General features: G+C 44.4%; 1 protein-coding gene across 1 annotated transcript in view; it reads right to left on the bottom strand.

The window, feature by feature from the left end:
- The window catches only part of HNRNPR (heterogeneous nuclear ribonucleoprotein R), a 1454575-nt gene that overhangs the window by 180927 nt on the left and 1259836 nt on the right, over window positions 1–13812 (bottom strand). The gene's annotated exons all lie outside the window — the stretch shown is intronic.

The raw sequence follows: 13812 nt of genomic DNA on the forward strand, positions 1-13812 counted from the left end.
TATTAAGTATTAGAAGACTATGCAGTATCTTCAGCACAGTGCATTGCATATACACAATGAATGTATTTTTCTACTTCCCACATGGCATCTCACACTAAACTAAACAGCACGGAGCAAAGATGTCATAAAACTATGTAAATACAAAAATATGAACAAGTGACAAAAGGGATCACTATTTCCAATGCAGTGTACCCTTCATGATCTAGTCATTTGTATTATAATTTACATTTATTTATTAGGGGTAGTACTCTGATCGCAACTGACCATTTGTAGGTACCGCCAGGCTTAAATAATTAGTGTAACAGAGGCAGTAAGTTGTGTATCAACAGAATATACAGTAGCAATAATTAAGAAATTACATTTTACGAGCTTACATTGCAGGTTTACATCATGGTGGAGTTAGGTGTTCGTTGAAGACTAAAGGTTGAAAAGTCATTGCGTGATGTGGCCTGCTGTGTGACGAGAGCAATTTTATTTGGTGGAGAGGACTTTTTTTTTTTTTTTTTTAAGTTCAGTTCTGAAGGTGGTGGAAAGGGGATCCCATATTTTAGGAGCAAGGATGGAGAAAGATTGGTTGGTGCAGTGTAGTCCGGTTTGTGTGTGTGTATGTGTATGTAGAGACTTATTTGGGAGCACCATCTGAAGCTTAGTATGTGCGTTTAGTATGAAGTTTGACAGCTAGCGGTGGAAATGACCTGGGTTAGAGGTGTCTGAAGATGGGAGAGTGTCTAGTGCTGCACTGGGAGACATCTGGCTCTTCTGAGCATGAGGCAGTGGTTCTCATGAGAAGGCGAATTAGTGATGAAGCGACAGAGTTGGTTTTTGATAGCCTGTAGTGTGCAAGAGTTTTTCTTAGAGGCTGTGGCTATTTCAGGTAGTCCATATTCACGTTGGGCCAGAAGTACTGCTTTGTCTACAGCTACCCTGGCTGGTTTAGGAAGGGTGAGAATTTTTCCTGTTCCAGAACAGGAGTGAGTTAACTTTTGCCCTCATTTATTTATTTTATTTTACATTTGTTAACCGGGATGGTCCGACTGGATACATATCCTTTTTCAGCGGAGGCCCGGGGAGAAAAGCTCCAACAGAGTTACATTGATAATTAGGTACAGTAAATGAGCTGAAAGAACTTAACAAAAACATAGGCTATTTACATACAAGTACAAGACTGCCATTACTATTTCTGAGATTACTACAAATGTAACATTATTAACATATTAGCAAGGACGGTAGGCAGTATAATGACATAGTTAGACAGGATACATATTTCTTTATCACAGTATACAAAGTACTTATCTTAGCTAGTTGTTTATGTTTTAGTTAATGGCACAGAGCTAGTCTGGGTTTGAGCAAGGACATAGCCAGTGTGACGAAGTGGAGTTTTAGACTATTTTTGAATTGACTTGGAGAAGTTGCAAGCGTGATGTTATTTGGGAGAGCGTTCCATATTATACCACTGGTGTTGGCAAATAGCGCGTCACCACCTAGGTTGAGAGATTTAGTTGTTTGGACAAGGAGTCTGTTTGCTGAGCGAAGGCAGCTTAGATTGGAGTAGGGAGTCATTAAGTTTTTTAGTGCTGGGGTATTCTCAGGTTGTTTAAGGATTTTGAAGGCCTCTATGAGTTGGGACTGGTGAAGAAGGTGTGGGAATTCTATCCATCCAAGCTTTTTCAGGTTAGTACAGTGGTGTGTTCTGTAGGGTAGGCCTGTAACAAACCTGGCAATGTGATTATAGCAGGATGAGAGCTTGGCCAGATCAGATTTGTTAAGGTGAGTGAGGACAGGAGAGGCATACAGTAGGGTAGAGAGAAGGTGTGAACGGGCTGTGGCTGCCCTGGCATTCAGGGTAAGGAAGGCTTTAATTCTATATAGGGTCCCAAGTTTCTTGTTGACTGACTTAATGGCTTGGTTGATATGTATATCAAATCTGAGTTTATTGTCAATGTTTACTCCTAATAGCTTTGTATAGGTGTCTGGGGAGATGATGGCCCCATTATTGGATTTTATAGTGAAGTTTTCAGTCGGAGATCTATTGGTTGGGTAGAAGAGAAGTAACTTGGTTTTGTTTGGATTTAAGATCAGGAGATAGTTGGCAAGCCAGTTTTCGACTTTGGTGAAGCTATGTTGGGTGGTAGTTAGTAGATTTGCAAGAGAGGCATTGGAACATATTATAGTAGAGTCATCTGCATACTGAATGTAGGTGGCTTCAGGGATGACTGTTTGGATGTCGTTTATGAAGACTGAAAAGAGGAGAGGTCCTAAAATGGAACCTTGAGGAACTCCTATGGTATTTGGTAGTAGGCAGGAGAGCTTGTTATGCCACATTACTGCTTGTTGTCTCCCAGTGAGGTAAGCTTGAAACCAGTCAAGGGCTGGAGTATCTAGATACAGGGTTTTTAAAGTATATAGAAGTAACTGATGGTTTACACCATATCGAAGGCTTTCGATAGGTCCAGGAAGAGAGCGGAGGATATTTTTTTATTATTCCGGTTAAGATTAATGTTTTCAGTAAAAGAGAGGAGGGCAGTGGTTGCACTATGATGGGGTATGAATCCATGTTGAGAGTCTGTGAGTAGTTTATTTTGGGTTAGATAGAGCATTAGTTGGCTGTGCATGCACTTTTCCATAATTTTGGCAAGTGGTGATAGTATGGCTATAGGTCTACAGTTGGATAGTTCTGTGGATGAACCTCCTTTGTGGAGTGGAATAACATAGGATATTTTCCAAATTGAGGGGATTGAGGCCTCTGTTATGGTTCTGTTAATTAGGATTGAGATAGGGTAAGGCTACGACATCTGCAGCAATTTGCAGGTATTCAGCCAGCAGAAGATCGGCTGAAAGGGTGGTTGGCTTCAGTTTTTTCAAAAGGGATCTGATAAAGGATGTGGACACTGGCTGGAAGTTAAGAGTGGTGAGTCGGGTATAGTGTTTATAGAAGTGTGGGGAGGAGAAAGTTGGTTAGCTAATGACTGGATGGTTTCTGTGAAGAAAGTATTGAATGAATTGGCTAAATCTTCTTGGCTCTTGTCAGATAATGTTCCTGGGGTCGGAGTAGTGGATTTGCCTGGTTGGAGAAGTTTATTTATGCCTGCCCAATACTTTTGAGGGTTATTCTGGTGTTTATGTTGCAGATTGTAGAAGTAATTTTTCTTATCTAGTATGATGGCTTTTTTAGTCTCATTTCTAAGTTGTTGGAATTTGATACGATCTAGGGGTAGTTTGGTAGTGCGCCATTTATCCCACGCTTTGTTTCTAGTTGTTATTTTGGTTTTGGTGTCTGTTGTTAGCCAGGGTGCTAGTTGAGTTTTAATTCTTATTGAGCGTTTAGGGGCATGCGAGTCAAGTATAGTAAGGAATGAATTGTTAAATGACACTGCCTCATCAAGGGGAAGGAAAAAGAAGTTATGTCCTTACCATAACGTTCCATGTGGAGTGTTCATCTCGCCTTGGTTATTACACATGGGTTCGGAGCCGATCCTCGGCTCCGTGCCGGCCGACTGCAAGCTCTGCATCGAGAAGAAGCTCGAGGACATCTAATACCCACAATCCCCCTCTGCCTTTACCTCAGATCTAGTTTGCAAGCAAACCAGACATAAAGCACGCACACATGCCAAACTATATACATAAGTACATATATACAAACATACCAAGGGTATGATAGTAACACTAATACTGCAACAGCAGAAGGAGAATACTCCAGACCAGGCACCAAATCGAACGCTTCTTCCTAAGGGTGGGAAGGGTGGGAGTGTAATAACCAAGGCGAGATGAACACTCCACATGGAACGTTATGGTAAGGACATAACTTCTTTATGTGAGAGTGTTCAATCTCGCCTTTGTTCTTACACATGGGTAGCGCCCTAGCTCCATGATCCTGAGGAACTCAAGGGAGAACGTTCTTGAGCACAGTGGAACCAAAGGTTGCCCTATCCCTAGAAACCCTGTCCACTTTGTAATGAGAGATAAATGTATGTGGTTTAGCCCAAGTAGCAGCCGCACAAATAGTGTCTAAAGGTAAGCGAGCTGCGTGAGCCAAAGATGTAGACACTGATCTGGTAGAATGTCCTCTGGGTTTTGCTGATAATGTTTGGTCAGAGGCTTCATAAACATATGTGATACAGTCAGTTAGCCATTTAGAAAGAGTTTGTTTCGTAACTGCAAGACCCTTTCTGCTGTCAGCAAAAGCTACAAATAGTTGATCAGATTTCCTGTGATCTTTTGTTCTATCCAAATAAAATCTGAGTTGTCTATGGACGTCCAGTTTGTGCAACATATACTCCAATTTATTAGAGTGGTTCTTAAAGAAGGTGGGTAATTCAATGGACTGATTAATATTACTAGAAGAACAAACTTTGGGAAGAAAGGATGGATTAGTGCGTAGGGATACTCTGTCAGAATGAAATATTAAATAAGGATGTTTGACCGAAAGGGCCTGAAACTCAGACACTCGTCTAGCAGATGTAATGGCCACTAGAAATAATGTTTTCCATGACAAAAACTTCAATGTGCAACTTGAAGCTGGTTCAAAGGGTGGCAACATCAATTTAGAGAGCAACAGGTTTAAATTCCACGGTGATGTCGGACTTCTGACTGGTGGTCTGATATGAAAAGAACCTTTAAAAGGCTTTACAAAGTCTGTGAGCCATAATAGGCACCACATTCTTCTACATGATAGTTAGAAATGGCAGCTAACTGTACTCTTAAAGTAGCCGGGAAGCTCCTTCATGAAATAATTCAGTCAAGAATTCTAAAACCTTGTTTAACGGAGCTGTAACAGGGTCCAAATGATGTGACTCCAGATAACAAACGCTTTCCACTTACTGGTGTAAGTCTTTGTAGTGGAAACTTTATGAGAAGCTACTAAAATATCTTGAACCGCCGATGTAAGGGGAACCGACCTGGCTAAAGGGAAGCGGAGCAGCCAAGCTGCTAGATGGAGAGATTCTAGAGATGGGTGAGGAACTCCTGACGAGTGAGTCAGTAGATCTGGCTCTGGGTCCAGCATCCAAGGTCCCGAATGCGGTGATGCAATAGAAAGGGGAACCAAATTTGACGAGGCCAGAACGGGCAATGAGAATAATAGTCCTCTGAAGGTTGTTGGCTTTCTGTAGAAACTTTGGAATCTAGGGAAATGGGGGAAATGCATATAGGTGTCCCGAGGGCCAATCGTGCACCAGCGTCCCTGGGGACTTCCCTGGAGGGTAATAGGGCAAAGTAGCTCCTGCATTTGGCGTTCATTGGAGACGCAAACAGATCGCAGGTAGGCTGGCCCCATTTGCGAAAAATCCTTCTCGCAACTGACTGTTTGAGGGACCACTCGTGAGGCAATAGTATTGCCCTGCTCAGCCTGTCGGCTATGACGTTGGATGACCCCGGGATGTGCGTTGCGATCAGAAAGCGACCGTGGACTCTGCCCATTGCCAAATTCTCATGGCCTCTCTGCATAGTTGGTAAGACCTGGTTCCCCTTGCTTGTTTATGTACCAGACTACGGACATGTTGTCTGTCTGAACTGCAATGGTCCCTGGAGGAAGAAGGGGAGCAAAGTGTTGCAACGCCAAAAACACTGCCCTCAACTCCAGAACATTGATGTGCAGATTGTACTCCAGATTGGTCCATTCGCCTTGGACTGTCTGTCCCTGAAAGATGCCCCCACCCTATCAGGGAAGCGTCCGTGGTTATCAAGCCGCTGACGTGCGGGTAGCACAAATGGTCTTCCGCTGGATAGGTTGCAAGTCTGTAACCACCACATTAGGTGTGATTTGCATGTTTTCGTTATCAATATTTCGTGAGTCAGTGGAAGTTGTTGGAATGACCATTGTGCAAACAGAAGCCATTGTAGCACTCTCATGTGCAGTCTTCCCAATGGTATCGCAATGAGGGAAGCTGCCATGAGACCCAAAACTTTCAGAACAATTTTTGCTGGGGACTTTTTGGACGACAGTAGACGGGAAATGTTGAATTGAAGTGCTGCTATTCTTTCTGTAGGAAGTTTTAGAACTAACTGACGCGTATCTAATTCCGCTCCTATGAATAAGATATGCTGTGATGGCTGTAGCAACGATTTTTCGAAATTTACTGAAATGCCAAGGTGTGTACAAAGTTGTAGGGTGTAATCCCTGGCTTGTGTCAGTTGACGCCTGGTGGTGGCAGACAGGAGCCAGTCGTCCAGATACGGAAACACCTGGAATCCTAGGCGCCTCAGATGAGACGCTACCACTGCCATGCATTTGGTGAAGACCCTGGGGCTGTAGTCAGACCAAAGGGCAGGGCTCGAAACTGATAGTGACTGGCTCCCAGCCGGAAGCGCAAATGATCCCTGGACGCCCTGGCCATTTTGATGTGGTAGTATGCGGCCTTCAGATCTATCGAGCACATCCAGTCGTCCTTCCGTAAGAATGGAAGGATCGATTGAAGCGTGACCATTCGAACTTTTCCTTCTTGACAAAGGTGTTGAGATGGCTTAGGTCCAGAATCGGCCTCCAGTCCCCTGTTTTCTTTGGAACTAGAAAGAACCTTGAGTAAGTTGCGAATCCTATTTGGTCCGCTGGGACTGGTTGGATGACTCTTTTCTAGCAGCTTTGAAATTTCTGTAGCTGCTGGGTCTCGCAGATGGGGTGGTACATCTGGGAGTTTTCTTTGGAATGGGTGTGGATAGAAATGGGATTTTGTAACCTCTGGTAACAATGCTTTTACCCAATTGTCTGAAGAAAGATTTTGCCAGGCCTGAGGGTATAAAGCTAGCGACCCCGACTGCCTCCAGAGCAGGACAGTCGGGCCTCCTCTCAGGAGTGCTGAAAGGTTTGCCAGGAGATTATCCCTGTCACCTTGGTTTTGCGGACCCCTCTGCCGCCTGGGCGGCGTCTTCCACCTCTGCCCCCTCTGCCTCTAGAGGGGCATCACCCTGTGTGTTTGGGAAAGATCCTTGGGGTTTTGAAACCACATTTTCCCACCACGTTGCCCTTTGGGGTACGGTCTGGAAGGGTGGAAAACGGACTCCGACAGCAGACAGAGTCTTTCCCTCCTGTTCACACCGGTAAGGGTCTCCTTTACTTTAGGGCCAAAAGTGTGGCTCCGTCAAATGGGGCGTTAGTAAAGGAAGACTTGAAGGCTTCAAGAACGAACATAAGCGCATCCAGGATTGCCTGCGAAGAGCAATCGCTGAAGCCGCTGCCCTACTCGATCCTTCGCTGCATAGGATATCAGCCTCATGGACGAGTTTACAATGGACGTAAGGGTGTTGAGATGCGCTGTAACTTTCTCTGAGACAGCGGCATCTGTAGTACCCTGGAGGGTATCTCCCAACTCTTTGACTAGATCCTCTGTAAACGTGTAAAATGAGTCAAATAGTTCAGGAACGATAGAGAAAGCCGCTGAACTGAAAATGCGCTTCCCGTATCTGTCCATGGTCCTAGAGTCTTTGTTAGGCGGATGGACAGATGAGGAAGACTCCGACATCTCCTTTTTCGTGGCCGCTGCCACCACCATGGCGTCTACTGGAACTCCTTTGGTGAGGTAAGCTTTGTCCTGTGGTGCCGTAATGTACTTATTTGGCTTCCTAGGGACTGGTTCCACCGTGTCAGGAGTCTCCCACGCCCTTCGAGCAATTAATTCCATTAACTCATCAAAGGGCGGAGTGACCCAGGAGGAGGAAGGACGCTTGGACGTGGCCGTGGGTGCAGAGGAGGATAACGGTCCTTTGTGGGGAGGAGAAGCTGTACCTGCTGAAGTGGTTGTCTGGGTAGACAACACCTTCCTCATGAGGTCGAAGGCCCCCGGGTCCCGAGTCGAGGTATCTCCCGGTTCCGAAGAAATGGGAAGAATCCGGGAAACAGGAGCCGAAGGCACCGACCCAGAGGACGGAACCGAGTCAATCCGTGCCGAGGCCCCGAGAGGGAGCGTCGGAACAGAAACATCGGTCCGACTCTTGGTCCCGGAACCAAGGACGGATCTTCGGCCCCGAGACTCCAGTACCGGATCGGATGGAGTCGAGGTGAACGGTGCCGACCGAGAAAAAGACGGTTCTGGCACCGAGGGCTCCACAATCATCAGTTCAGCTTCTTCCGGCTCCGAAGACTGGACAGGTCTCGGAGGAGGAACAGATGGAGATAGTGGCAGGCCTTCAAGTCTCGACATCAACTGAGAGGAGACCGAGATAAGCTTGGATAGGGCCGTATGCTCCATCAGTTTCTGCACCACACGGTCCACATCGGTGTCGGAAAGGGGCCTAGAAGAACGAGTCGAAGGGATCGAAGACGGAGCCGACCTCAGCAGAGTCGGTGGAGGGAGCTCCGTCACCGGTTCCAAGACTCGAGGCTCGAAACTGCCAACAGTTGAACACTCGGCCCAAGTTTGTGGAACGGTGATCTAACTAGACCAAGAGCTCGGAGCCGATAACTTTGGCTGCCACGCCTTCGACCGCTTCGAAGACTTGGATGCCTGGTCTGAAGCATCCAGAGCCTCCTGGAAAGAGGGTTTCAACAATCCTCTATCCATCAGTTTCCTGCGCCTATCTGTCATGACCCTCCCACTAAAAGAGTGACAAATAGAACAGTCCTCTTGTAAGTGGAGAGGGCCAAGACAGTAGACACAGGAACTGTGGTTGTCTGTGACCGACATCTTTTGGCCACACTGACAACGTTTGAAGCCAGATTTTATTTTCTCATACATAATGACAAGAGAAAGAGACAGTCCCGTCCAGTAAGTCAATCCAGTAACAATGTCAAATCCGGTATTTGAAAGTCCGATTGTCACTTGCTTAAGAAAAGCAAGACTACAACAAATTTTTAGTCAAAAAGTGATCCAAGTAGGGGTGGTAGGCCCCGAAACACTCTATACCAGTTAGTTAACTAAGTTAAACTAATCTAAGGTACCGAGAATTCTATTCCACTCACACACCGTACTCTAACTTTAAATGACTAGATTTTAAAGAAGTTTTTGAAAATTTAACCAGAATAGATAAAATCTTATCTGTAAAAAGCCTCGAGCTAGCCTCCAGCGATGCGTATGCAGCAGCGGCAAACTAGATCTGAGGTAAAGGCAGAGGGGGATTGTGGGTATTAGATGTCCTCGAGCTTCTTCTCGATGCAGAGCTTGCAGTCGGCCGGCATGGAGCCGAGGATCGGCTCCGAACCCATGTGTAAGAACAAAGGCGAGATTGAACACTCTCACATCTTTAGTTTTGTCCAGTTACATGATTTGAGTTCAAGTTGAAATTGAGTTGGGTCAAAGTTTTTCTTGAATCTGATAGACCTATAAATAGGTAAGCTTGTACAATTAATTTTGTCTTTCATGATGTATGTGAGTAGGTGATCACTAAGATCATTAGGGAGAGTTCCAGACATATAGTTCTGGGGATGACTGTTGGTGAGTATCCAGTCTAGTATACTCTCTTTTTGGTTATTGTTACCTGTACGTGTGGTAGATATTATCTGAGAGAATCCATGTAGGTTAACATGGATGGGGTTGGACTGTGCTGTGCATTGGTTCCAGTCAATATTAACATCGCCCAGGACAATGGTTTCTTGAGGGTAGTTGTTGGCTATCCAATGTAGAATGACCTCTAGTGTTTCTACATTGTTCCCAGGGGGAATATAGGTGACAATTAGGTTAATGCCCTTATGATTATTTAGTAGAATTTTTAGAGCTAGTATTTCAGCGTTAGAGACCTGGGGTGGTTGTATAGGGTTAGTTATGATGTTAAGTGTGCTATTATATAAGACGGCTATTCCACCTCCTCTTTTCCTTACTCTATCTGCCCTAAGTATATTGTAACCAGGAGGCAGGATCTCATTGTCTTTGGTTGATGGCCGGAGCCATGTTTCAGATAGACACATTATGTTGGGGAGGTATGTGGCTAGTACAGCATGCAGGCTATGTATCTTATTGTTTAGGCTTCTAATGTTTAAGTGGCATATTAGGAGGGAGTTTACCAGTCGGTGGGACAGTGGTGGGCTGGTAGGATTTTGAGTTAAGGTTGGGCCTGGATTAGGATGGATGTCCCCATCTTTGGTTATGTTTTTTCTTAGATACGCTAGTAGTCTAATAACTTTGAATAGTAGTTTTAGTTCATATTTGGATTTTGGTGTTGATTGGAGTGGTTTTCTTTAGAAGCAAGTGGTTGGAATTTATAGTTTTTGGGGTAGTGTAGTAGTGGGCAAGTTCCGCAGTCGGAGGAGGTAGGGGGGTCTGGGTTTGGCATTTTGGATAAGAGAAACCTACGAATGTGAGATTTTCATAGCTAGTAAGAAAGTATGGCAGAATTAAGAGTGGTAAGACAAGAGGAAGGAGTTTATAATTATTTATAGACATGTTATATGTCATCAATGGGTGGGGTCAATGCGCTTCAGAGGAATAATAGTGGTTAAACAGTAAAGTGGTGGGGGGGGGGGAATTGGAGAGGAAGTTGTGTAGGTTGGAGAGGAAGTAGGGTTGTGGCCTAGTGGCTATAAATGTAGACACAGTGGGGGCGGGTGTGATAAGGGGGCAGGGAGGGGAGCGAAGCGGAGCGGGGCTAACCCAGTCCCAGTTACAAAAGGGCCTTACAGAAACAGATTCTTGGTGCCAGAGACATGGGCTCAAGCTTAATGCCAAGAAATGTATAGTTATCCCCTTTGGGGAAAAAACATGTACCCATGAATTATCACATTTATTTATTTATTTTATTTTTATTCAACATAGGTATGAAATGTTAGTGACTGTTCTAGCCACAGACAGAACTATTTGAAGGAGTTGGTGGTCTCTGTGTGCTATAAAGAGTTTAAGTCAAACAACTTTGGTGAAGTTTTTGGGTAGTGCCAAAAATACCCACTAAAACCCAAAAAGCATGTCAAGTATTAATATGTGGCTAATGAGCTAAGAATTAAGGGGGTTGAGATGTCTTTGCAGTTGTGTTTTGATTTTAGAGTGGTTGTGGCTAGGTCTAAAAATTACCAGGTCATCACTGTAGAGTAGGAAAGTCATCAGGTAGCTTATTAAACACAGAGAAGAAGACAAGAGGAGCTATGATAGAACCTTGGGGTACTCCCAAGGGAAGAGATGTAGACAGAGAAAGAACGGTGCAATTTAACTTTGAAGAACCCGTTTGATAAGAAGTCTGGGAAACGTGTCATGGATGTGTGCTACTAATGCAAAATGTTCTCAAGAGAGAAGAGTTGATGGTTGATTAGGCCAAAGACTTCTACAAAAATCAATGAATATTTCTCCTGCCAAATTACATTTGTCCATGTTGACGACAATGTCACTTAGGCACAAGTGTCCTTCACTGTTCTACAACCTGTCCAGAATCCATGAAGTTTTAGGGCAAGTAGATGGTATTGCAAAACGTAGCTTGAGAGTTAAATTACATCTTCTAGAACCTTGCTGAGTGTGGGTGGGATGTTAACAGGACAAAGCTGAAGATCCTGGATCTGATGTCCCTGAGGCTGGACTCTGATCTGGGGCACTGGGATCAGAGAGCCTCAGCTTCCTCTTGGGATCTCAAGGGGCTTTAGAGGGGGAACCTCCCTTTAGCTAGCCCTTTAAGCAAAAGCTTATTTCTACGGTCTAGGAGAGCTCTGGGGTTGAATGTTGCACATATATCACATTCAACCTATAAATGGGGCTCTCCTAGACAGTAGACAAACTCCCTATGTGTATTGGCAGGAGCCAACTTCCCACGGGAGCACACACCCGCGTGCACACATGCGCAAGGAAAGAAGCAGAAGAACTAAAAGGGAATGGGTGGGGAAAAAAACTAACGGACCAAGAACAGGTAACAGAGTGGAAGGATCTACCATTAAACTAACTAAACTCAACCAGGAAAGAAAAGAGTGAAAAGAAAACCCAAAATCACCCACAAAAAGGAGTACTTATCTGGATGAAAGCTCAAGCTGCAGAAGACCTGTCCACTCACAGTTCATGGCAAATGAGATCTGAAGATTATGGGTAGCACGGGTTCCTGGGAGGGGAGTAGCTTGAGCTCAGGAGCTGTCTTACTCTGCCAGCTCAGATCCAAGGTCAGATCCAAGACACATCCGTGATCAATAATGACACGGACAGCATCAGATCCGTGGTATGAACCTTTGGGGGGGGTGGGGGAGGCATCTTAATGTAATTTTGCTTCTCTCACCTTGCTCTGACATGGCCAATTATTAATTGGTAACAATTACGGAATCCAGCCTTCCAAAATGATGCCATAGAGAGCTATGGGCGGTAAAAGAATTCACAGAAAAAATACTATACATAGGAATGAGTTCACTTATACTGCTTCATTCTGATAGTCACTTTACTCTAGAGACCTAAACCTACTTGGTTCATAAGAGAAATGAGAAATTTTCTGCAATACAAAGACAGCCCAACCAAATTATTTTTTGAGTAGACAGTGCCCAGACCATGATTAGACTCTATGCATAAAGCATGGAACTAGCATCTTCTGAGAAATCAGAGTAAGGTTTTCTTTGCTTGAAAAGTTGACAGACAATTTGGATTTTATTAGCCAAGAGTCTCAAAAGGAGAGAAATCCAGGGGGATAAGATTACTTGTTAACCAGGTAACCAAAATGGTGAACTTCACATCATCAGCTTAAGCAAGAACAGTATATATACTAACATTTAAGCAGCCAGTGATTCCAGGAGGCAGGAAGGATGAAAATGCATTCAAGCAAGAGAATTTGCAAGTCACAAACATGCACATACACACTAACCAAGGGTCAGGACTGGAAGCCTCAAAACCATCAAAATGTTAAGGCTAAAGCTTGGCCACCGAAAAATCAAGTGGCAAACTAATACTAGCTATGGAAGAGGACTCATCACTCCAGTTATACTACAGCTGCCAACTAACAAACAGCACATCCTTGAGAGGTAGATACTCATGTCTACTGCATCTGCATACTGAAAGACATATAAGATAGCATCTGGATGCCAACAATCGAATAAGGTATTTTTTTGAAATAAAACACACAGCATCCACCATGGGACCACTCAATACAAAAAAAAATTAACAAAACAGTTGGGTCCTTGACCACATCAGCTAATTTGATGTATTTTGTAGAGGATTACAGTACTATTAAAGGCCTTTGAAGTCAGAGATCTATTGCTTGGAGTAAATGTGTTCAGCAAGCACAAGGTACACCAGGATCCCTTACTGCTGAGACTGGATGATCAAGAGATTGGCAACAGTCAGGGAACACCCCTGCAAATTTCTTGGAGCATGGAGAAATTACATTAAGAGTACATGTCCTGCTTTTCCCTGTTGCATTATTCAATACATATGGAATCTCGTACCATAGAAAGCCCAACTTCTAGCCAGCATACCAAAGCCTTCATATCCTCCCAGCACTGTACATCAGCAAATTCTTCCCACCCATGCATAGCTTATAAAGGAGACATATGCACACTCAATACTCAGTAAGTACAGTTTTGTACCTATCATAAATGTAGATGTTATAGAGTGTTCACCCTGCTGCAGTCATCACACTTGGGGTTATCCTGCAGTCAGGCGGTCCCGCAGTCGGCCTGAGTTCCAAAGTCATGGTCCGGTGTCGGTTGCTGTCGCTTCTTCCCTGACATCAGTGCGCCAGGGATATACAAGAGGCATCTGATGCCATTTTCTTCAGTTTTTCTTGCCCCAGATGTCAGGTGCCCCCAATAGGTAGGCTATAAAAATAAAACAATACCTTCAGGCACAAGCAAATACACCACAAAGGTTGTATAGGATAGAAAGGTATAGGTAAGTCCAGCTAGTTCAGAGGGGATGGAGGGTGGGTAACCTGGACTGCAGCAGGGTGAACACTAACATCTACATTTATGGTAGGTACAAAACTGTACTATGTTCATCG

Source organism: Protopterus annectens, chromosome 1.part2 (genome assembly GCF_019279795.1).
Source record: "Protopterus annectens isolate FY-2018-M chromosome 1.part2, PAN1.0, whole genome shotgun sequence".
NCBI classification, from domain to species: domain Eukaryota; kingdom Metazoa; phylum Chordata; order Ceratodontiformes; family Protopteridae; genus Protopterus; species Protopterus annectens.